The following is a 22,901-nucleotide window of genomic DNA, read 5'->3' on the forward strand; positions in this document are numbered from 1 at the left end:
AGAGTTTTTGTGCGGGGAGCCTTCGAAGGTCGCAGGGGGATCAGAGGGCCCTGCCTGTTCTCCCTTCCTGAATTACTGCCCACGCCCCTAGCGCCCTGGGTGATTGCGGGGTGGCAGAGTGAGTCCAGCACTGGGGGTCGGGGGTCCCAAACCCCTGGCATTGCGGTGCCAGGCTCCTTGGGAGGGGCTTCTCGGGGGCCGACCTAGGGTAAGTGTTAGCCTCCAGGATTCCAGCAGGCCCCTTCCGCCAGCTCTGCGGCAGGCAGAGGGGCAGGCCGAGGTGAGGGCACTAGCGAGAGGGAGTGTAGGCCCAAGCGTTTTGGTGCGGGGGGCTTCAAAGGTCGCCGGGGGCTTGGAGGGCCCTGCCTGTTCTCTCGCCCTGAAAGACTGGCGGCGCCCCTAGCAGCCCGGGTTGCTGGGGGGTGGCAGGGTGACTCCGGCGCTGGGCTCGGGTGTCCACAATCCCCAGCGTTGTGGCGCCAGGCCCCTTGGGAGGGGCCCCTCGGGGGCCGACCTCGGGTTAGGGTTCGTCCCCAGGAGGCCGGCAAGCCCAGCGCTAAGTGGCTCTGGCAATGTAACAAAAATGCCATACACTTATCTGTAAGAAATAACAGTGTACAGGGAACCCTCTTAGCCCTAACATCATCCTTTGTGAATATGGAAGCCAGCCCCAAAGTGGTCGTGGAAGTCTGACGAAAAGGCTAAGCACTTTTCTCTGAGTCACCACACTATACAGGGAAAGACCAATGTACATCATCTTTCACGAGTAGGAAGCATTAATGAAAAGGTTCTGGAATTTCGAGGACTCTGACCCATCCTTATTGGTAATAAACCACCGTGTACAGGAAAACACCTTCAACTCTCATCAGCCTCCTCAATCCTGATTCCGATTCAACTTTTGGTGTGTAGGACTAGGGAAATGTCCACATCTTATTGCTAAGAAAGAACGATGTCAGGGTAATGCCCTTCAAGTCACCTCAGCCTTCCTGAAGACGGAAGCAGGAATCAAGGTGGTTATGTTACCATGAGGTAAGGAAGATGTGCATAGAAGTGAGAAACAACAGTGGGCAGGACCTCTCTTCCAACGAACAGTATCTTTGCTTAATATTGAATCCCTATGGTAAGTGGTTGTGGGCATTTGTGAGGTCAAAATCATGAGTGTTTTGTAAAACCTCTTGGCCATTCACAGATGAGACTAAGGTAGTTGGGGACTCCTAGGCAGTGATTTGTCCACTGTCAAAAATATGAAAAGATAAAAGAGACAGATGAGGTCTCCTCAGGCATTGTCCTTTATCCTCATCCTCCGTGAGGATGGCCATCTCTGGACAGCTCAGTGGCAGGGTCTCATTCACAATGGGGGCATCTGTTCCTCACAGACATCAGGCAGGGAAATGGATTTGGTTCTCTGTGCCAGCCCAGCCACAGCTGAGTGTCACAGCACCCTCTCGTGGGCTCATAAGAGTTTCACTGTCACCAGGCAGGTCTTGTATTTGATAAACCACTGTGAGAGTTTGCAATTGCCTTCATCTACAACCTCCTAGAGGCAAATGCAGGTGTCTGGTACCATGTGAAGTCATGTGAAGGCATTGTGAGAAAGTGTCCTTTTGCTTAAGAAAAACATGGCTGGGGCTCCTGGCTGGCTCAGCCAGTTAAGCATGTGCCTTTGGTTCAGGTTATGATCCCAGGGTTCTGGGATCGAGCCCGGGCTCCCTGCTCAGCTGGAAAGGAGGTAGGGAAATAGCTTAGAACCCACAGAGAATGTGAATAAAGGGGAGTTAAATGGAACTTGGTCTGTGTTTGGCTTTAGGGATTGGAAGTTAGTTTTTTCTCAATTGTGATTGTTCTTGAAACAGAAAAGCTGTATTGTTTTTTTTTACCTTTTTTTCTAATAACAATTTTTTATTATGATATGTTAGTCACTATACAGTATTTCCTTAGATTTTGATGTAGTGTTCCGTGATTCATTATTTGCATATAACACCCAGTGCTCCATGCAATATGTACCTTCCTTAATACCCATCACTGGCCCATTCCAATCCCCCACCCCTCTCCCCTCTGAAGCCCTCAGTTTGTTTCCCAGGGTCCATAGTCTCTCGTGGTTCATTCCCCCTTCTGTTTAGGGTCCATTGTCTAAAGGGACAGACAGTGGAAGTTCACCGAATATAAGATCGAAATTTCATTGTTCATTATAGATGCTGCCAAGTAGTTCCCAGACATTTCATTCTACTGTAGTAATTCATTATACCTGTGCAGGTGCATGTGGAAGATAACTGATGCATGTTTAGTGGTAATAAAACACGCCCCTCAGTAGTAAAATAGTAGAGGATGCACATGTGTAAAATTATTCGACTGCAGCTTCCATGCTTTGCCTTTGGTTCCTTATTATCTATGAAATTGGACAATTTTTGTTCTCTAGGCTTAAAACTCATTGTCAGTATTCAGAGTTTTTCAATGCTGATCTTCTCCTGTATAAGTTACCAAAAACCTAAAATATGTATGAACTTTAAAAAACGCTATATTGAAAATGACAGCAGGGAAGTTCCATTTTGTGAATATTGTGTCAATAGATCTCTATTTTGACATCAGTGTTCATTAGAAATGATGACATTTCATGTGAGTATAAATATCAATGTGAAAAAGAAAAGGTAGGAAGAACCTTGAATGTTTAAGTAATTGCTGAAATGACAGGTGTGTGTGTGTGTGTGTGTGTGTGTGTGTGTGTGTGTGTGTGTAATTGATTATCAGTGAATGGTTCACCTTCTTGTAGGGCCTCCGAGAGAGCCCAGGTGAACCTTTCAATGAGTTGGTATCTGTTTTCAGAACATGGGAATCTCTTAGTCCAATAGTCAATCAGGCAAGCTTTGAGGTCCTGAAGAGTTTCAGTCCTCAGAGATGGTGTTGCAGACCCTTGTGAGCAAACCCTAGGTATGCTCAGAGCCCTCATTAGCTGGTACCAACGTGTGACGATTTCAGACAACATTTCCCAAAGAAGTACCTCTTGAGTCTCTGTCCTTGTCAGTTCCCTACACTTCCTTACACTAGTTATGTGATCAGTGTGTTTCAGGATAATCCCCACATGTGATTTTTGCTATTTCCTACTAGTCCTATCTGTTTCTCATCTTCTTCTTTTATGGTAGGGGTTGGGAAGCAACCTGTGTGGTGTAGGAAGGTGTATGGTAGTTGTCTGCCTTCAGAGGACTGAATGCTGCCTAGAAATTGTACTGTAGTTTGAGGTCAATTGTCCATCCTCTGAGTGTCAGGAATTCCATCACTTTACTTTGATGCTAGTCTGTTCTTCAAGCTTTCCTCAGAAATAAGGACGTCATCCATCTAGGGAATACTGGTTTGTGTGTATGTTTTCATTTTAGGAAAGGCCTTGCTGCTCCTGAAAATAATACTGTAGAGCACCCTTTCCTGTTCTTATTGGCCATCAGTCAATCTTTTGTGAATTATTTGTTTATAAATAGTCTTTTTATGGTTGATGAGCAGGAATTCTTTATTGACAAGTCTTTGTCAGTGTGTGTATTGCAAATCTGTACTTCGCAGCCTGCGGTTCACTTTTTCATTTTCATATGGTCATAAGATAAGGAGAAATGTCACATTTTTATGAAGTCCCACTGAATTCTTTTAAATGGTTAGTGCACCCTATGTCCTACCCCAAGATTGACAGGTTCTATGGTTTCTTTCAGAAACTGTCCAATGGGAAGCTACAATCCATCTCAAATTTATAAATTGCATTTTTAATTCTAATAGGGTATTTATAGACTGTTTTGGATTTTCTATGTACACAATCGTATTATCTGTGAATAGTCACAATTATCCCCTCAATTCTTATACTTTTTGTTTCTCTTGCCTTCTAACACTGGTAGACTCTCCGATGCCACGTTGAATAGAGCAGCATTGTTGAAGATTTTAATATACCTTTCTCAATATCTGACAGAAAAAGCAGACAAAACATTGGTAACAAATGTGACCTAATTGACATATAGGGAACATTCCATAATAAGTGCAGAATACATTATTTTCAAGTGGTCATAGACTCTTTACCCAAATAGATGATTGGTGGGGCCACGAATGAAGTCTACCAATGTTAAACCCTGAAATTAACTAGATTCTATTCTTAGACCACAGGCGAATTGAGCCACAGTCATAGCGAAAAGAAAACCAGGAAGTCCTTCAATGTTTAAAAATTAAATGGAACTTTGCTACATATCCTAAAGGTGAGAGAGGGAATCTCAATGGAAATTCTGAACCTTTTCTACGTGAGGGCTCACACACAATGGCACTTTCTTTGTGAAGAGCATAATAATAACCTAGCCAGGAGTTGAGCCTTAAGTCAGAGTTCTGCCTGCCCCAGCCACACCTGGCAGCCTTGGCCTGTGGTCCGCCTCAGCTGTGCTTTCTGGTGGCCCTGAGCTAAGGGGGTCAACATGGCCATATGGAAATGGGAAGCTCCCCACTCATAGTGATGGCGGTTCCCCCTCCCCAGCTAAACTTTCTGGTGGCTCTGAGCTAAGGGGGTCAACATGGCCGTATGGAAATTAGAAGCTCCCCACTCTTATTGATGACGTTGCTATCGTATCGTCCTCACCAGTCCAACAACATGATTTCTGAGTGAACTATGACACAGCGTGACTTCTTGGCCTTCCTTCAGGTTTGAAAATCATCTGGTGAGTCATCTATTAGAAATATGGATTCAACATGTGTTCTTTCTTCTGGAAAAGAAATAGAACCAATAGCAATTAGGGCTTCCTGAGCACCTGTACTTGAGAGACATCATACTGGCTCTTTGTAGCATTCTGCCTCTTAAACTTCTCAACTAGGGTGTAGATATTTTTAGGCACATTTTCAGGTGGTTAGACAGGGACTTGGATGATATGAGTCACAGAGGATTTTAGTGTCAGAAACCTAAGTGGGATCCCCAAATTGACTCCAAATCCCTTGTTGTTCCATACAGGGTACTATTTCCCTCTTATCTCTGGTCTTCTCGATCTGGAAACCTATCAAGTATCAGGATTTTCATGTCATGTGGACAACTGGAACGAATTCAGCAGGCCTTTCACCTCTGCCCATGGTGATTATTAAGATCATTATCTCAGTGGAGGACCTCTGGGTAAGATACTCAAAGATCCTTAGGAACAGAGACAGTATAATATTTTTCTGGTATTAAAGTTACTGAAACCAACTATCTTTTTTAGTCCATTCAGGCTCTGGTATGTTCAGAGGGTGCTGTAAAACAGGTCTGAAATAGTATTTAAAAACACTCAGCTCAGCCTCTTCTACAAAGTGAGCCAATGCTTATAAACATATCTAAAATATTCCCTTACCTACGATGACTTCCCAGCCATCGTAGTGTTTATATGGTATGACTGTGACTTACATTAGTCAACATTTGCAGAGAAAGAACTTAGTGCATCCAGTGGGCACTTCATGTTGAAATTAGTTTGTGACAACGAGCTACTGTGTTTTATTCTGCAGTACAAATGAATAGTGCCAGACATCTCTAAGGTGTCTAGCAGTTCCACAATTCTGATTTTAAGTGGTCTGTGTGCTTCAGAGATTTGGGCATGAGAAGGGCAGGAGCCCAGAGACTGTGAACACTTCTGTTACCTGTGCTGACCATGGAGCAGGTAGCCTTCTGTGGGCATCATTTTGATTTCTTGGTACTCTTGTGAAAGGTGCTTTGTCTCAAATTCCTCCATTTTAGAAGTAATTATAATGATGAAAGTAATTTTTATCTTATATCATCTGTGGGCGCTGATCCTGGGCTCCCAGGGAAGTTATCCCTTTACATTTTACCCGGCTCAAAATGACTAGGCAAAACCTCAAAGCATGGGCCTTGTTTCTGCCCCAAGCATGTTGTACATCTGCTTTGAGAAGAAAACAATAACCAAAAATGCCAACATAAAGATAAGAAAAAATAAAGAACCTCTTTGGCTCCCATAAGATTAAAGTCATACTGACATGTACATACTGAAAACATAAGAAAGAGTCTGCCACTTTCTGGAATCTAAGAAGATCCTCATTGTGGTGTGTAACTCTGTATGTAAAACAAAACAGAAAAAAATACATAAGCGTGCCCCAAAAGTTCCTTCCCCGGAGCACTCCCTTCTTGGTGAAGATTGTGTCTCCCGGGCAGCTGTCCTGACTTGGGTTTGAATAAAGGTCTCTTCCTTTCTCTCTAAAATGTTTTTAAAAGTTCATTCATGCAATGTCGACAATAACAGTGTTTTCTATTTAAGTGAGAAATAAATGTTCCACTCTAGTTGCATTGGGAATAGACGAATTGAGGGTTTCTTTAGAAGAGTAAGTCTGCTTTCCAGAAAAGGCAAGGACATTGGTCTATTGAGAATGAAGATAATTACTGCTAAACAACAAGTATGTGTTGCCCCTGCACCCAGAAACCGAAGCAGATGTGCAGGCTTTAGGCTAGAGGTGGCTTCTTCTCCCCAGCTGACAGCACTTCTCTGCTATGGCTCCAAGAAACCCGAGGTTTTGAACGTCACCATCTGAGTCAGCGAGGAAGCTTGTCACAGGACGCCAGTGTTCAGAGAAAGCACAGGTATGTTTGGCAAAATGTCCTATCTATGTCAGGGCTGGAGGTAAAACCTCTCATTATCCCAAAACCTCCTGGGCTTTTCTCTTTTCTCTAGTTGAGCCACAAAGTAAAATTGAAGTAGCTGTCAGCATTCTGGGTTTGGTGCAAGAATTACTTAGTTTCCCTGCAGGTAGAACTTTGCAGGGGATCACAATTTGTCTGTCCATTTATTGCTTACAAATGTATTTTGACCATCTGTTTCCTAGGAACCCTCTTTTATTAGAAAGGGAAGGTGAGATTCACTCTGTGCCTGTTTGTAACATCTAATTTGTTCCTTCATCTAACAGTGTTTATTCAATTGGGCCTAAGATATGGTTGAGTGGCCAGCATCTAGAGTTAGGTGGCTTTATTCATCTGATACAGACTTGGGTGATGTCATTTGACAAAGGTGATGTTTCATCATTGATTAGTTTATTCATCAGAAGAGTTAAAATTAGGGTGGAGGGAAAATTGAAAATTATCCAAAGCGGCCTGTTCCTGTTTAAAAGTTGAGCTTCACTTTTTAGTTTTACTAAATGTATTATCTCGATATTTTGAGGTGCCATATTCTCTCTGTAGTTTCTTTGGTGGTGGAGTCAGAAGGAGAGTCCGGGAATTCTTTTGGATAGTGGCATGCGGTGGCTTCAAGGGGCTTGGCGTCAGGAGCCTTGGGGTGAAGTCTGCAACTGCTTGCCTAACCCTTGGTGCATCTCCCAGAGGTTTTGTTTCCTCTTATGAAATTGCCCGCAGATAATGTTCTGCTTGAAGGGGAACTCTCCCATCCTGTTGGTGGGAATGCAAAGTGGTGCAACCAGTCTGGGAACCAGTGTGGGGGTTCCTCAAAAAGTTAAACATTGAACAACCCCATGATCCAGCAATTGCTGTCCTAGGTATTTACCCAAAGGATACAAAAATGCGGATTTGAAGGGGGAACATGCACCATGATGTTTATAGTAGCATTGTCCACAGTAGACAAACTATGGAGAGAATCCCAAAGTCCATGCACTGATGAATGGATAAAGCAGATGTGGGATACATATATATAACGGAATATGACCCAGCTTCAAAAAGAATGAAATCTTACCATTTGCAAGGATGTGGATGGACCTAGAGTGTATTAAGCTAAGCAAAATCAGTGAGGAAAGACAAATATCCTATGCTCTCACGCTTGTGGAATTTCAGAAAGAAAACAGAGGAACAGAGTTGAGGGGTGGTGAGAGTGGCAAACAAGGAAATAGACTCAACCTTGGAGAACAAACTGAGTGTTGCTGCAGGACAGGGGCGTGGGGGGAAGAGTTAAATAGGTGAGGGGTATTAAGGAGGGCACTTGTGATGAGCACCGGGTACTCCTTGCAGGTGAGGAATCACTAAATCCTACCCCTGAAGCGAATATTCCATCGCATGTGAACTAACTGGAATTTAATAAAAGAAGAAAGGAAAAAGTGTTCTGCTTCATGAAGACTGAGGTAAAATTGTAGTGATTTGAGCTGTAGTCTTCTATAGATGATATTTGTAAAACACCGTGTTGTAGGATACACTAGTTGCTTATCACATAAGGAGTCCTCAGAAAGCTGCAATGAAAGATTCAGGTCTCAGAGCATGTTCATGTTCCACTGATATGTTACAGTTTGCACAGGTAGGAAAGAAGGTGGAGAGAAAGGCAACAGAAGGGGAAAGTAGGTGTGAACCTTTCATTAGTTAGCGTTATAGCTTTCTCATGAAAGCCTTGCGCCAGTGTGATTTTGGAAGCAGAGAGGTAATCCGGGAGCTTTGCAGGAGATGGGGGAGTTGCAGGTCTGGGTAAAGCTGACAGGGGTCCCAGAGGAGAGCTGAATGCATTCTGCAGCAGGGTGTGTTCAGGGTGGGCTCCAGGGGTGGCTGTGGGTCTCCTGGGTGAGACTTGTGACAGGTGAGGGCTGTGTGCAAGTTCCTGGCTGAGGACAAGGGAGGCACAGGCGGAGAGCTGGCAGAGAACCTTCTTCTGGGCCACCAGCCTCACCCAACACACACAGCCTCATCTTCTGTCCCTGTCACTCCAATTCAGACTTCTCCGAAGGTGAGTGAGAACACATCAAGAGCATTCTGAACAAAAGGGAAAGCATGAGCAATGGCTCTGGGGCAGGAGAATTCCAGGTATGTCCAGGAGCAGCAAGAAGGCCCTGTGGCCACAGGAGACAGCTTAGGACATGAGCTCAGAGAGGTGACAGAGGGTGACAGAAAGCCATTCCAGGGCTATAACCCCATGAGACCCTGTTTCACTGGGCCATCGTGGCTACAGTGTTGAGAACAGATGACAGAGGGTTGAAGATGGCAAGTAGGTCAATGACGAAGCTTTTCCAGTTACTCAGCCACTGTGGACCAGACAAGTGGCCTTGGATGGAGTGGTTAGACCTATTCTGGGTCTATTTTGAAGATGGAGCTCACAGGATTTGCTGATGGGTTAGCTATTAGAAGCAGGAGAATGGAGGAATTGGGGTAACTCCCAGCTGTTGTGGGTTGTCCTGATTGAGGGGAAGGAGAGGGTTTCTGGGGTTAGGAGGTAGTCCGTGTTCTGCATGCTGAGGAAGGTGCCTTTCCCAGTGGATCTGCTGAGGTTTGTGTCTGGAAGAACCTTTCCCATCTCCTCCCTCAGCATTGCTTAAGTACAATTATCCCCCACTTTTTGAACGTTCACAGTAAGACACTGGGCATTCTTGAAAGAACTACATTTATTACCCAGCTTCAGTGAGAGGAAGATACCTGAAGAGGATTTTCCTCTTATGAAAAAAGGTGAACAGTGAGAATCGCGTTCAGCATCTGTTTTGGGGAAAAGCACAACAGAGGTGGCATGCACCCTAACCAGCTCCTTCTGCTGGGAACCGCTCTCCGCATCCAGCCACCAGCACTTTGAATGGTGTCTGTGAGCCTCTGCTGTGCTTTATCTTCATTTATGCTGGGCCTCCGTTAGAAACTTGTGTCCTGAGGCCTAAGAAAAATCAAAGAGAAGGAATTTTGGAGTCTGAGCACACTAAATGTTCCGTGTAAATTAATGGCCATTCCTTCTTGACACCATTTCTGCTGTGCAAGGTTTCTCAGAAGTCCTGTACTTTTGAAGAGCAGGGAAACCTATACCCCATGCTGTGGGGTTAGTTTTAGTCTCCATGCTGGACAGAACATTTCATGACTGTCGGATTTTCTCACTCAAACATTGAGACTTGGACCACCTTCACCCGTTTCTACCACCCCATCCCTGAATCTGGCACCTACCAATCTGCTCTCAGTATCTATGCGTTCAGTATTTGTTTATTCCACGTGGAATGTACATGAGAGCATCTGGTATTGGTCTTCCTGTGTCTGAGTTACTTGGCATAAGGCCCCCAAGGTCTGTGTTTCCATGTCTGGTTCTTGTGAATAATGCTGCAGTGAATGTGGGAGTGCATCTGTCTTTTTGAGGCAGTATTTTTGTGTTCTCTGAATCAATACTCATTAGAGCCATTACTGGGTCATGGGGTAGTTGTATTTATTTTTTCAGGAACCTCCATACCGTTTGTCACAGTGGCTGCACCAATTTCCATTCCCACCAACAGTGCACAGTGTCTCCTCGTCTGCACACCCATGACCCCACTTTTTGTCTGTCTCTGGGACAATTGCTGTTCCAACAGTTGTGAGGGGATAGCCAATTGTGGGTTTGACTGATGTTTCCCTGACGATGATTAGTGATGTCGAAAAACTTTTTCTGTCTGTTGGCACCTGTGTGCCATCTTTGGAAAATATGTATTCACATATACCCCCCATTTTTATACCTTTTTTTGTTTGTTTGTTTTGATTTGTATGAGTGTTGTGTGTATTTTGGATATTAGCCTCTTCTCACACATATGATTCACAGATATTTTTTTCATATTGGGTCAGTGGCCTTTTAAGTTTTTGCTGGTTTCTTTTGCCGTGTGGAAGATTTCAGTTTGATGTTGTTCCACTTGTTTATTTGTGCTTTTGTTGTCTTTGCATTTGGTGTCCGATCTGAAGACTCTTTGCCAAAACCAATGTCGAGAGACTTAGTACCTGTGTCTTCTTGGAGGTTTATGGATTCAGGTCTTATGTTCAAATCATTCATCCATTAAAAATTTTGTGTGTGGTGTAAGAAAGTGACCCAGTTATATTCTTCTGCATTTAGTGTCCAGTTTGCCTGTTACCGCTCACTGAAGAAACAGTCCTTCCCTCATGGCATATCTTCTGCTGCTGTGTCATAAGTTAGGATCATCTACGTGTGGGTAAGTTTCTGAGCTTTCTGTTCTGTTCCACTGACCTGGTGTCTGTGTTTCTGCCAGTACCATCCTGTTTTGATGACAACAGCTTTGTAATCTACCTTGAAATCCAGGAGTGTGTTGACTGCACCTTTCTTTCTCCAGGTTCCTTTGGGTATTTGGGGTCTTTAGTGACTCCATCCAAGTTTGAGGACTGTTTTCTATTTCCTCGAATAATGCCACTGGAATTCAGATAGGGATTTCATCACATCTGTCGATTGCTTTGGGTACGATGGACATGTTCACATAATTAACTCTTCCAGTTAAGGAGCATGGCGTATGCTTCCATTTGTTTGTGTTGCCTTCCAAATCTTTGACCCATACATTCCGCCCCCCTTGACAGATATGTTTTTCATTTCTTTTCTGCCATGTGTTGAGTGTACTATGTCTTTCTCATTTTTGGTTACTTTTATTCCTAGATTTTTTTGATGCAATTGTAAATGGCATTGCTTTTTAAATTTCTCTTTACGATATGTGTCATCAATATACAGAAATGCAAGAAGTTGGGTCATCTGGGTGGCCCCATAGGTGAAGCATCTGCCTTCAGCTCAGGTCATGATCCCAGAGTTCTGGGATTGAGCCCCGTGCTGGGCCCCCGCTTAGCAAGGGTCTGCTTCTCCCTCTTTCTGACACTCCCCCTGCTTGTGGTTTTTCTCTTCCTGTCAAATAAATAAATAAAATCTGAAAAAAAATAAAGACAACAGGTCTCTGTATATTGACATTATATCCTGCAGCTTTCTTGAATTTTTTTATTCTAACAGTTTTTTTTTTTTTTTTTTGTGGAATCTTTCGGGATTTCATGTCATTTGCAAATAGTGACAGTTTTCCTTTATGGATTTCATATCTTTCTCTTTTTTTAAAATGATGTTAGTCACCCTACAGTACTTAATTTGTTTTTGATGTAGTGTTCCATGATTCATTGTTTGCATATAACACCTAGTGCTCATTATGACACGTGCCCTCCTTAATACCCATCACCAGGATAACCCATTCCCCTACCCCTCCCTTTCTGCAACCTTCAGTTTGTTTCCCAGTGTCAATAGTCTCTCATGGTTCATCTCCCCCTCTCATTCCCCCTCTTCACTTTTCCCTTCCTTCTCCTAATGTCCTCCATGCTATTCCTTCCATTCCACATAGGAGTGAAACCATATGATAATTGTCTTTATCTGCTTGACTTAATTTCACTTAGCATAATCCCCTCCTGGTCCATCCACGTTGGTGCAAATGGTGGGTATGCATCCTTTCTGATGACTGAGTAATATTCCATTGTACAGATGACCACATCATCTTTGTCCATTCATCTGCTGAAGGACATCTTGGCTCCTTCCACAGTTTGGCTGTTATGGACATTGCTGCTATGAACATTGAAATACAGGTGCCCCTTCTTTTCATTACTCTGTGTCTATGGGGTAAATACCCAGTAGTACAATTGGTGGGTCGTAGGATATCTCTGTGTTTAACGTCTTGAGGAGCCTCCATATTGTTTTCAAAAGTGGCTGTACCAGCTTGAATTCTCACGAGTAGTGTAAGAGGGTTCCCCTTTCTCCACATCCTCTCTGACTTTTTTTATTTCCTGTCTTGTTAATTTTTTTCAAGATTTTTTTTATTTATTCCACAGAGATAGAGACAGCCAGCGAGAGAGGGAACACAAGCAGGGGGAGTGGGAGAGGAATAAGCAGGCTCATAACGGAGGAGCCTGATGTGGGGCTCGATCCCATAAGGCCAGGATCACGCCCCTAGCCGAAGGCAGACGCTTAACTGCTGTGCCACCCAGGTGCCCCCTGCCTTGTTAATTTTAACCATTCTATCTGGTGTAAGGTGGTATCTCATTGTCGTTTTGATTTGTATTTGCCTGATGGCAAGTGATGTGGAGCATTTTTTCATGTGTCTGTTGGCCATTTGTGTTTCCCCTCTGGAGAAGTATCCCTTTGTGTCTTCTGCCCATTTTTTGGGTGTCGAGTTAGAGGAGTTCTTTATAGATCTTGAATACCAGCCCTTTATCTGTAATATCATTTGCAGATATCTTCTTCGATTCCATAGATTGCCTTTTTGTTTTGTTGATCGTTTGCTTTGCCGAGCAGAAGCTTTTTATCCTGATGAAGTGCGAATAGTTCATTTTTGCTTTTATTTCCTTTGCCTTTAGAGACGTGGCTTGCAAGAAGTTGTTGTGTCCAAGGTTGAAGAGTTCTTTTGATTTTGATATGAGACAGGAATCCATTATCTTCCTTTCCTGATTGTATTGGAGTCCTCTGTCTTTCTTGGTGAGTCTAGCTAAGTTTGTCAGTTTTGTTTATCTTTCCAAAAAAGGCAGCTCTCATTTTCGTTGTTTTTTTTTTTTTTTGTCTTTTTAGTCTCCTTTGGATTTATTTATGCATTCCTTTTTGTTATTTCCTTATTTCTACTAATTTGGGGCTTTGTTTGTTGTTTTTTTTTTCTACTTCTTTACCACATAAATCAGGTTGTTTATTGGAGAGCATTCTCATGGATTGATGAAGACTTGAATTTCTACGAATGTCCCCCATAAAGCTACTTTTGCTGCATCCCATAAGTTTTTGTAGGTTGTCTTTTGCATCAGTGTCAAGGTACTTCTAAAAATTTTTTGTTTTCTTCTTTGACTGTTGGTTGTTCAGTAGCATGTTGTTAAGTCTCCACATATTTTTTTAAGATTATTTGAGTATCTGACAGAGAGTGAGACTGCGAGAGAGGGAACGCAAGCAGGGGGGTGGGAGAGGGAGAAGCGGGCTTCCAACTGAGCAAGGAGCCTGATTCGGGGCTAGATCCCAGGATCCTGGGATCACGACCTGAGCTGAAAGTAGATCCTTAACGACTGAGCCACCCAGGCCCCCCAATCTCCACCTATTTTTGACTGTCCCATTTTTTTCTTGAGACTGATTTCTAGTTTCATATCATTGTGGTTGGACAAGATTTGAAGCAGAAGGTGAAGAGAGCATTCAGATGAAAGGTTTGTTTCCTGGAGGGTTTTTTGAGGCATACCATGAGTTCAGTGGGGATGGAGGAAGGTTTTGTGAGACGGGAGTTGGGGTTAACCCTTGTTAGAATTACTGACTACTACCATGCAGGCTGTGTGCTACTGTTCACACCATAGTCCTGATGGACTTGTACTTCATTAGAAATATTTTCTAGGAGGTGTAGGCATAGCCTTCTCTAAAAGAAAGGTGCCATGTGGGTTTATGGCATGACCCCAGGTCAGCAACCAGGATGTATGGTATTGTGGGGGATCAGAACCAGGCTTTCTGTGGGAAGTGACAGAAATAGGGTATGGTGAGCTCCATGACCATAGGTGAGGTCCCAAGTGACCCACTGGGTGTTGGGTTCTGTGGATCTGTCTCATCAGGTGCTGTGGAATTCAGGGACACCCTCCTGTCTGTGGATTTGTGTGGAAACAGGTAGACATCAGTGTCTGGCCTGGCATGAGGGTCGCACTGGACCGCCACCAGAGGTGCAGCGTGCGGGGGAGCCACTGCTTGGTTTCCATGAAAGCTGACCAGGGTCTGTGACCGTGATTCCTAGCAGCTGCAAGGGGAGAGGAGGCCGGGGTAGTGCACACTTCCTAGACTTGTGGTCAGGACTAGTCTGGAGCCCACTGAAGTCAGCCACACCTGACACAGAAGGCACCCAGTTAGTGTAGCTGTGAGCACTGCTCCCATGTTACTTTCAGGCTGGCTCCGTGCTGCCACCTCCTGCTTTTCATCATCATCTTCAAGGTCATGTGCCTCTGTTCTTGTCCCATGGCCTCTGGAGTATTGTCCGTCCTCCATCTGGCCCTCGTCCCTGGTGCCCTGTGCAGTCCGATGACAGGGTACCCTTCTCGAGACAAACATCTGGCCCTGATGGAACACTTCCATGGATCTCGTGTGATGCGAGGTTGATACCCTGCCCTGGAAGGGGGCTGCAGGTCCCCAATCAGGAGAGCCATGTCTCCCTTTTCAGCATGGCCTCCCCTCCCCTCAGTCTTCTTCAGGGAAACTCTCCCCTCTTCCTGAGCTGACAGCTCTGAACTTAAAAATGAATGTTATTTTACATATCTCTATGCCTTAGTTCATCCATGGCATGTCTTTCAACCCCGTTAGTGGTTTTTTTTTTAGCAGTTCTGAAGGGCAGTCTGCTCAAGGAGGGGATGACCTGGGTGGGGCAGCTTTCCCTCTCATCTCCCTCAGCATGTCTCTGAGCCCTGGGGCCAGCTGTCCCACTGAGGATTGAGGGACCCAAGACAGCCCATCCTGAGCCCAAGCTGTGTCAGCTGTGTAGACTGATGCGTGTCGGAGCGGTGGGCAGCTGGCATGGGCCAGGGGCAGGCAGTGTCTCCTTCTCATTCCTTCCCTCCCTTCCTCCCAGAGGTAGCTCAGAGCAGCCTTCAACCCCTGCACCTCCAGATCCCTTGACCTGTGCCTCCTGTGTTCAGCTGGTGACCTTGGAGTTTCGCATGGATTCTACCTCCCGTACCCTTTCCCGTAGCAGTTCCTGGATCAGGGAAGGGGTCTGACCCTTGTCTGATTTTGGTCTTCTTCCTGTCCCGCAGCAAGCCCACCCACCTTTGCATCTTCCATGTATGTGCTTGGAAGCAAGCCCATCCACAGGAAACCTATTAGCCAAAGGGATCCAGGCAATGAACATTGAAGTAGAGATCCAGGATCCATAATAAACCTGCTCTGAAACCTGTCCCAAAGTCTGTGACTCTCTCACACTGAAACAGAAACAATAATAGCTTTCTGGACTGTGAAGTGACATGTGTCTCTACTTCCAATCTTGAATGCATAGGTGCTGAGCCTGGACAGAAAAGGACCATGGCTCCCGTGGGCTGGGATCCACGATAAGAACTCAGTGAAATCTGAATTTGAGGCATGGAGTGAATAATTATTGTAGAGTGAATCCTCCCAAGTAGGGTTTATGCACATTGCACAGGAAAAGCTTTTTCAAAGAGGTACCTGAAAGAAAAATCTTTTAAAAAATTTATTTTAATTCCAGTAGAGCTAACATACAGTGTTACATTTGTTTCAGGTGTACAATAGAATGATTCAGTAATTATATATTACTCAGTGGTCATCAAGAAAAGCGTCCTCTTAATCCCCTTCATCTATTTCACTCATCCCTCTATCCACCTCCTCTCTGGTAACCATCCGTTTGTTCTCTATTGTTAAGAGTTTGTATTTTGGTGTATCTCCTTTTTCTCTTTTAGTTATTTATTTTTCTTTGTTTCTTAAGTTCCCCATTAGAGTGACATCGTATGGGATTTTTCTTTCTCTGCCTGATTTTAGTTAGGATAATACTCTCTAGCTCCATCCATGTGTCTGCAAATGGCAAGGTTTCATTCTTTTTCAAGCTGAGTAATACTCCATTGTGTGTGTGTATGTGTGTGTGTGTGTGTGTGTGTCCGTGTGTGTGTGTGTGTGTGTGAATACACACATCTATCATCTCATTTGTCAATTTTTCTACAGACACTTGGGTTGCTTCCATATTGTGATATTGTAAATAATGGTGCAAGAAACATAGGGGTGCACGTATCCTTTTACGTTACTGTTTTCCTATTCTTTGTGTAAATAGGAGTAGTGTGATTGTTGGATCATAGGGTAGTTCTATATTTAATTTTTTGAGGAACCTTCGTACTGTTTTCCACGGTGGCCACCACAGTTTGCATTCCCACCCACAGTTCGCGAGGATTCCCCTTTATCCACATCCTCCCAACACCTGCTCTTTGTTGTGCTTTTGATGTTAGCCATTCTGACAGGTTTGAGGTATTACCTCATTGCCCTTTGGATTTACATTTTCCTGATGATGGGTGATGGTGAACATCTTTTCACGGGACTGTTGGCCATTTGTATTTCTTCTTTGGAGAAATGTCTGTCCATGTCTTCTGCCTATTTTTTAACTGGATTATTTGTTTTTTTGGGGGTCGAGTAGGATCAGTTCTATATGTTTTGGACACTATCCCTTCATTGCATATGATCTTTGCAAATATCTTCTCCCTTTGAGTAGGTTGTCTTATTATTTTTACGTTTTCATTGTTCTTCTGCCGTGTGGAAACTTTTTATTTTACTGTATTCCCAATAGTTTATTTTTGCTTTCATTTCCTTTGTCAGGACACAGTCCAGAAAAACGTTGGTATGGTCCATGTCAAGAAGTTACTGTCTTCCCTCCTGTAGGATTTTTATGGATTCAGGTCTCATATTGAGGTCTTGAAACTGTTTTGTGTTTGTCTGTATTGTGTAAGAAAGCAGTTTAATTTCATTCTTTTGTGCGTAGCTGTCTAGTTTTCCCAACACCATTTGTTGTAGAGACTGTCCTTTTCCCTTTTGATATCGTTGCTTGCTTTGTGGAAGATTCATGGACCACATAATTGTGGGTTTCTGTCTGAACTTGTATCCTGTTCCTTTGGTCGCTGTGTCTATTTTTGTGCCATACTGTCTTGTTAGGATGACTGCAGCTTTGTAGTATAACCTGAAATCTGAAATTGTGAGTCCTCCAGCTTTGTTTTTCTTTTCCACATTGCACTGGCTGTTCAGAATCTTTAGTGGTTCCATACAAATGTTTAGGATTGTTTATTTGAGGTCTTTTGTTCTTTAATTTAAATTCAATTAGCCAACTTACAGTACACCATTAGTTTCCGATGTAGTCTTCAATAAATTTTCAATCGTGTGTAACACCCAGTGATCATTGTATCGTGTGACCTCTTTAATGCTACTCACCTAGTTACCCCCCCCCCAACTTCTCCTCCAACAATCATCAGTTTCTTGTGATAGTTAAGAGTCCATCATGGGTTTTCCCCCTCTCTGATGACTTCCCATTCTATTTTCCCTTCCTTCCCCTATGGTCTTCTTCCTTGTTTCTGATATTCCACATAGGAGTGAAAGCATATGATCATTGTCTTTCTTTCATTGACTTATTCCACTCAGCATAATACCCTCCAGCTCCACCCAGGTCAGTGTGATGGTAAGTATTCATCCTTTCTGATGGCTGAGTAATATTCCATTATATATATGATCCACATCTTCTTTATCCATTCATCTATCCATGGTCATCTGCACTCCTTCTGCAGCTTGTCTATTATGGATATTGCTGCTATGAACACTGTGATGCATGTGTCCCGTCTTCAGTACCTGTCGCTTTGGGGTAAATACCCAGTAGTGCAATTGCTGGGACATAGGGTAGCTTTATTTATAACTTCTTGAGGAAACTCCGTACCATTTTCAGGAGTGGCTGTACCGGACTGCATTCGTATAGGGGTGTAAGAGGTTTGCCGTTTCTCCACATCCTCTCCAACATGTATAGTTTCATGTCTTCTTATTTTTAGATATTTGGCCTCGTGTGATATGGCATGTATAGGGGTTTAGATTTGCATTTCCCTGAAGCCAAGTGATATGAAGCATTTATGCATGTATCTTTTGGTCACCAGTACGTCGTCATCAGTGAAGTGACTTCCCATTTTAATCCATCTCAAGAGCTAAAGCTGGGTAAGGCACTGAAGCTGGGTAATGCCATCAGTTGGAATTGTGGAGAATTTCAAAAGATCTCCGTGGAGAGCAAGTTCAGTGTGAAGCTACTAATTGGATCTGGGGACATCTCTGAAAGTGGGGTTGCCTGGGATGGGCTGAGGGGGACCCTCTGATTTTCCTATGAATCCTTGCTGCAGCCCCAAATGGACAGTTTCCTGCTGTGGGGCAGGCTGAGTCTTCTAGTCGTGCAGAGGTGAGCCCAATGCCTGGTGCCTTGGAGGCAGGCAAACGGGGAGGGACCCTCAGCAGAAGACCCAAGGTTAGGTTAGGCCTCAAGGACAGCAGGTCTGAACTGCCCAGTGCTCAGAGAGCTCCCAGGCCGAGTGAGATGAGGGCACAAGGGCGGGTGAGTGTGAGCCTTGGGGTTTCATCCAGAAGGGCCCACAAAGGTCGGGGTTCACCAGAAGGGACTCTCAGGGGGTGCCCCAATTCTCTTGCCCTGACTGCTCTGTTGTGCACCAAAATGGTAGAGTTTACTGTGGGCTGCAGGCTGAGTCCTACGGTGGGGCTTGGGTGTCCCCAATCCCCTGGACTGTGGTGCCAGGACCCTGGGGAGGGGCCCCTCTGTGGCCAACCTAGGGTAAGGGTTAGGGTCCCGGAGCCCGGCAGGGACAATCTGCAGGCTGTGAGGTGAGCTTTGTGGAGGGCTGAGAGGAGGCCATGGGGGAGGGTGAGCATGGGCCTCAAGGTTGGGGCACGGGGGGCTGCCAAATGTGGGGACGGGCTCTGAGGGCCTCCCCAAGTTCTCGTGCCCTGTAGGCTCCATAGAGCCCCAAGGGGCAATGTTTCCTGTCAGGTGGCAAGCTGAGTCCTCTGGTGGGGTACAGGTATCCCAATTCCCCAGGGCTGCGGTGTAAGGCTCCTGGGGAGGCCCCCACACCTGCGGCTGACCTAGGGCTAGGTTTAGGCCCCAGGAGCCCCGCAGGCCCGATCTGCTGGCTGTATGGCTAGCTACACGGGCTGAGGTGAGGGTGTGGGGAGGGTGAGCGTGGGCCTCAGGGTTGGGGTGTGGGAGGCCGCCAAAGTTCGCTGGTGGCTCAGGAGTGCCCTCCTGGTTCTCCCACCCTGAATGCTCTATGGCCTCCCAAGGCGCATGGTTTCCTGTGGGGTGGCAGACTGAGTCCTGCTGTGGGGCTCAGGTGTCCCGAATCCCCGTGGCTGCGGCTCCAGGCTCCTGGGGAGGGGCCCCTCCACAGATGAACTAGGGTTAGGGTTGGCGCCCAGGAACCCCGCAGGCCAGATCTGCCCACTATGTGGCGAGCTCTGCCATGGGCTGAGGTGAGGGTGCGGGCTGGGGTGAGCATGGACTTCAAGGTTGGGTTTACGGATCACCAAATTCGCCGGGGGCTCTGGGGGCCCTCCTGGTTCTCCCGCCCTGAATGCTCTATAGCCTCCCAAGGGGCACGGTTTCCTGCGGGCTGGCAGGCTTTGTCCTGCAGTGGGGCTCAGGTGTCCCCAGTCCCTGGGGCTACGGCACCGGGCCCCAGGGGAGGGGCCCTACCCAGCTGACCTAGGGTCAGGTGTAGGCCCCAGGAACCCGGCAGGCCTGATCTGCCGGCTCTGCGATGAGCTCGGTGGCAAGCTGAAGGGAAGGCGTGGGGTGGGATGAGCGTGGGCCTCAGGGTTGGGGTGTATGGGGCCACCGAGGATCGCTGGGGGCTCAGGGGGGCACTACCAGTTCTCCTGCATGGGATGCTCTGTGGCGCCCCAAGGGTCATGGTTTCCTGAGGGCTGGCAGGTTGAGTCCCGTGGTGGTGCTCAGGTGTACCCAATCCCCGGGGTTAGGGTATGGATTAGGGTATGGGTTCAGGTTAGGGTATGGGTTACGGTTAGGGTATGGGTGAGGGTAGAGGTTAGAGTTAGGGGAAGGAGAGGGTACGGGTTAGGGTTGGGTTTAGGGGTTACAGGTTAGAGGTTATGGGTTAGGGTACAGATTAGGATTTAGGGTACGGGTTAGGGTTTAGGGTTTGGGGTTAGGGTTGGGGTTAGGGTTGGAGTACGGTTTAGGTTTAGGGTATGGGTTAGGGTTAAGGTACGAGTTAGGGTACGCATTAGGGTATAGTTTAGGGTACGTGTTAGGTTACGGTTTAGGGTAAGTGTTGTCGTACGGATTTGGGTACGGTTTAGGGTACGGGTTAGGGTTAGGGTACGGGTTAGGGTTAGGTTACAGTTTAGGTTTATGGTACAGGTTAGGTTACGGTTTAGGGTTAGGGTTAGGGTACGGGTTAGGGAACGGGTTAGGGATAGGTATAGGGTACGGTTTAGGGTTAGGGTATGGGTTAGGGTACAGGTTAGGGTACAGGTTAGGGTTATGTATGGGTTAGGGTATGGGTTAGGGTCCGGGTTTGGGATAGTGTACAGGTTAGGGTATGGGTTAGTGTACGGGTTAGGGTATGGGTTAAGGTTAAGGTAAGGGTACTGGTTAGGGTAGGTTACGGGTTACGGTTTAGGGTTTAGGGTTACAGTTAGGGTACGGGTTAGGGTTAGGTTATGGGTTGGGTTAGGGTACAGGTTATGGTACGATTTAGGGTATGGGTTAGGGTCAGGGTTTAGGGTTTAGGGTTAAGGTTAGGGTACAGGTTAGGGTACGGGTTAGGTTTAGATTTAGGGTTAGTTTACGGGTTAGGGGTAGGGTTAGCTGAAGGGGTAGCGTTAAGGGTAGGGTTAGGGTTTGGGGTTAGTGGTTAAGGTAAGGGTTTATTGTTTAGGGCTTCGGGATTAGGGTTAGGGTTTAGGGTTTAGTGTTAATGTTAGGGTTTAGGGTTTAAGGATTAGGGGTTATGGTTAGATTTTGGGTAGGGTTAGGGGTTAAGGTTTAGGGTTTAAGGTTAGGGGTTAGGGTTTAGAGTTAGGGTTAGACCTCAGTAGGCCAGCAGGACCAATGCGCCGGCTGTGCGGCGAGCAGAGGAGTGGGCCGAGGTGAGGGCGCTGGCTAGCGGGAGTATGGTATCCAGCGTTTTGGCGCAGGGGCCTTTGAACGTCACTAGAGGCTCAGAGGGCCCTGCCCATTCTAACACCCTGAATAACCGGCGTGCCCCTAGCGGCTCCGTTGGCGGTGGGGCAGCAGAGTGAGTCCCAAGCTGCGGCTCGGGTAATCCCAATCCCCGGTGTTGCAGTGCCAGGCCCCTTGGGAAGGGCTCCTCGTGAGCCGACCTAGGGTTAGATTTAGACCCCATTAGGCCGGCAGGCATGATCCTCTGGCTAGGCGGCTAGAGGTGGGTGGGCCGAGGTAAAGGTGCTAGGGAGCGGGATGGTGGGCCCCTGCATTTTGGCGCGGGAGGCTTCAAATGTCGCCAGTTTCTCCAGGGCCCTGTCTGTTCTCCCACCCTGAATGACCGGCGGCGCCCCTAGCGGCCCAGGTGGCAGCGATGTGGGAGGTTGAGTCTGGCTCTGGGGCTTGGGGTACCAGATCCCCGGCGTAGTGGCACCAGGACCCTTGGGAGGGGCCCCTGGGGCGACGACCTAGGGTTAAGGTTAGCCCCAAAAAGACCGTCAGGCCCAATCCGCACACTGTGCGGCGAGTGGAGGTGCGGGCCGAGGTGAGGGCGCTGGGGAGCAGGAAAGTGGGCCCAAGCGTTTTAGCGCAGGAGGTCTTCGAAGGTCGCAAGGGGTTCAGAGGGCCCTGCCCCTTCTCCCTCCTTGAATGATCGGCGGCGCCCTTACTGGCCCAGTTGGCGGCAGGGCGGCAGGTAGAGTCTGGCGCTGGGGCTCGGGTGTCCCCAATCCCCGGTGTTGCGGTGCAAGGCCCCTTGGGAGGGGCCCCTCCTGGGCCGACCAAATGTTAGAGTTAGCCCCCAGGATGCGGGCAGGCCTGATCTGCCGGGTGTGCGGCAAGCGGAAGGGCGGGCCGAGATGTGGGTGCTAGCGAGCAGGAGTGTGGGCCCAAGCGTATTCGCAAGTTGGACCTTCGAAGGTCTCCAGGGGCTCGAAGGGCCCTGCCTGTTCTCCCGCACTGAATGACCGGCAGCGCCCATAGCGGCTCGGGTGGCGTCGGGGTGACAGGGTGAGTCTGGCGCTGGAGCTCAGGGGTCCCCAATCCCTGGCATTGCTGCGCCAGGCCCCTTGGGAGGTTCCCCTCGGGGGCCAACCTAGGGTTAGTGTTAGCCCCCAGGAGGCCCACAGGCCCGATCCGCTGGCTGTGCGGCCAGCAGAGGGGCTGGCTGAGGTGAGGGCGCTGGTGAGCGGAAGCATGGGCCCAAGCATTCTGGCGCCTGGGGCCTTAGAAGTTCACTGGGACTGGGAGGGCCCTGTCCATTCTCCCACCCTGAATGACCGGCAGTGCCCTAGCTGCCTAGGTGCCGGCGGGGCAGCAGGGTGAGCCCGGCACTGGGGCTGGGGGTCATCAATCCCCAGTGTTGCGTCGACAGTCCCCTTGGGAGGGGCCCCTGGGGGGCCAACCTAGGGTTAGTGTTAGCTCCGAGGAGGCCGGCAGGCCCGATCTGCCAGCTGTGTGGCGAGCGGAGGGGCAGGCCGATGTGAGGGCGCTGAAGAGCAGGAGCGTGGGCCCAAGCGTTTTGGCGCGGGAAGCCTTCG

Source organism: Ursus americanus, chromosome 9, assembly GCF_024610735.1.
Source record: "Ursus americanus isolate L20-20 chromosome 9, mUrsAme1.1.p, whole genome shotgun sequence".
Classification (NCBI taxonomy): Eukaryota; Metazoa; Chordata; class Mammalia; order Carnivora; family Ursidae; genus Ursus; species Ursus americanus.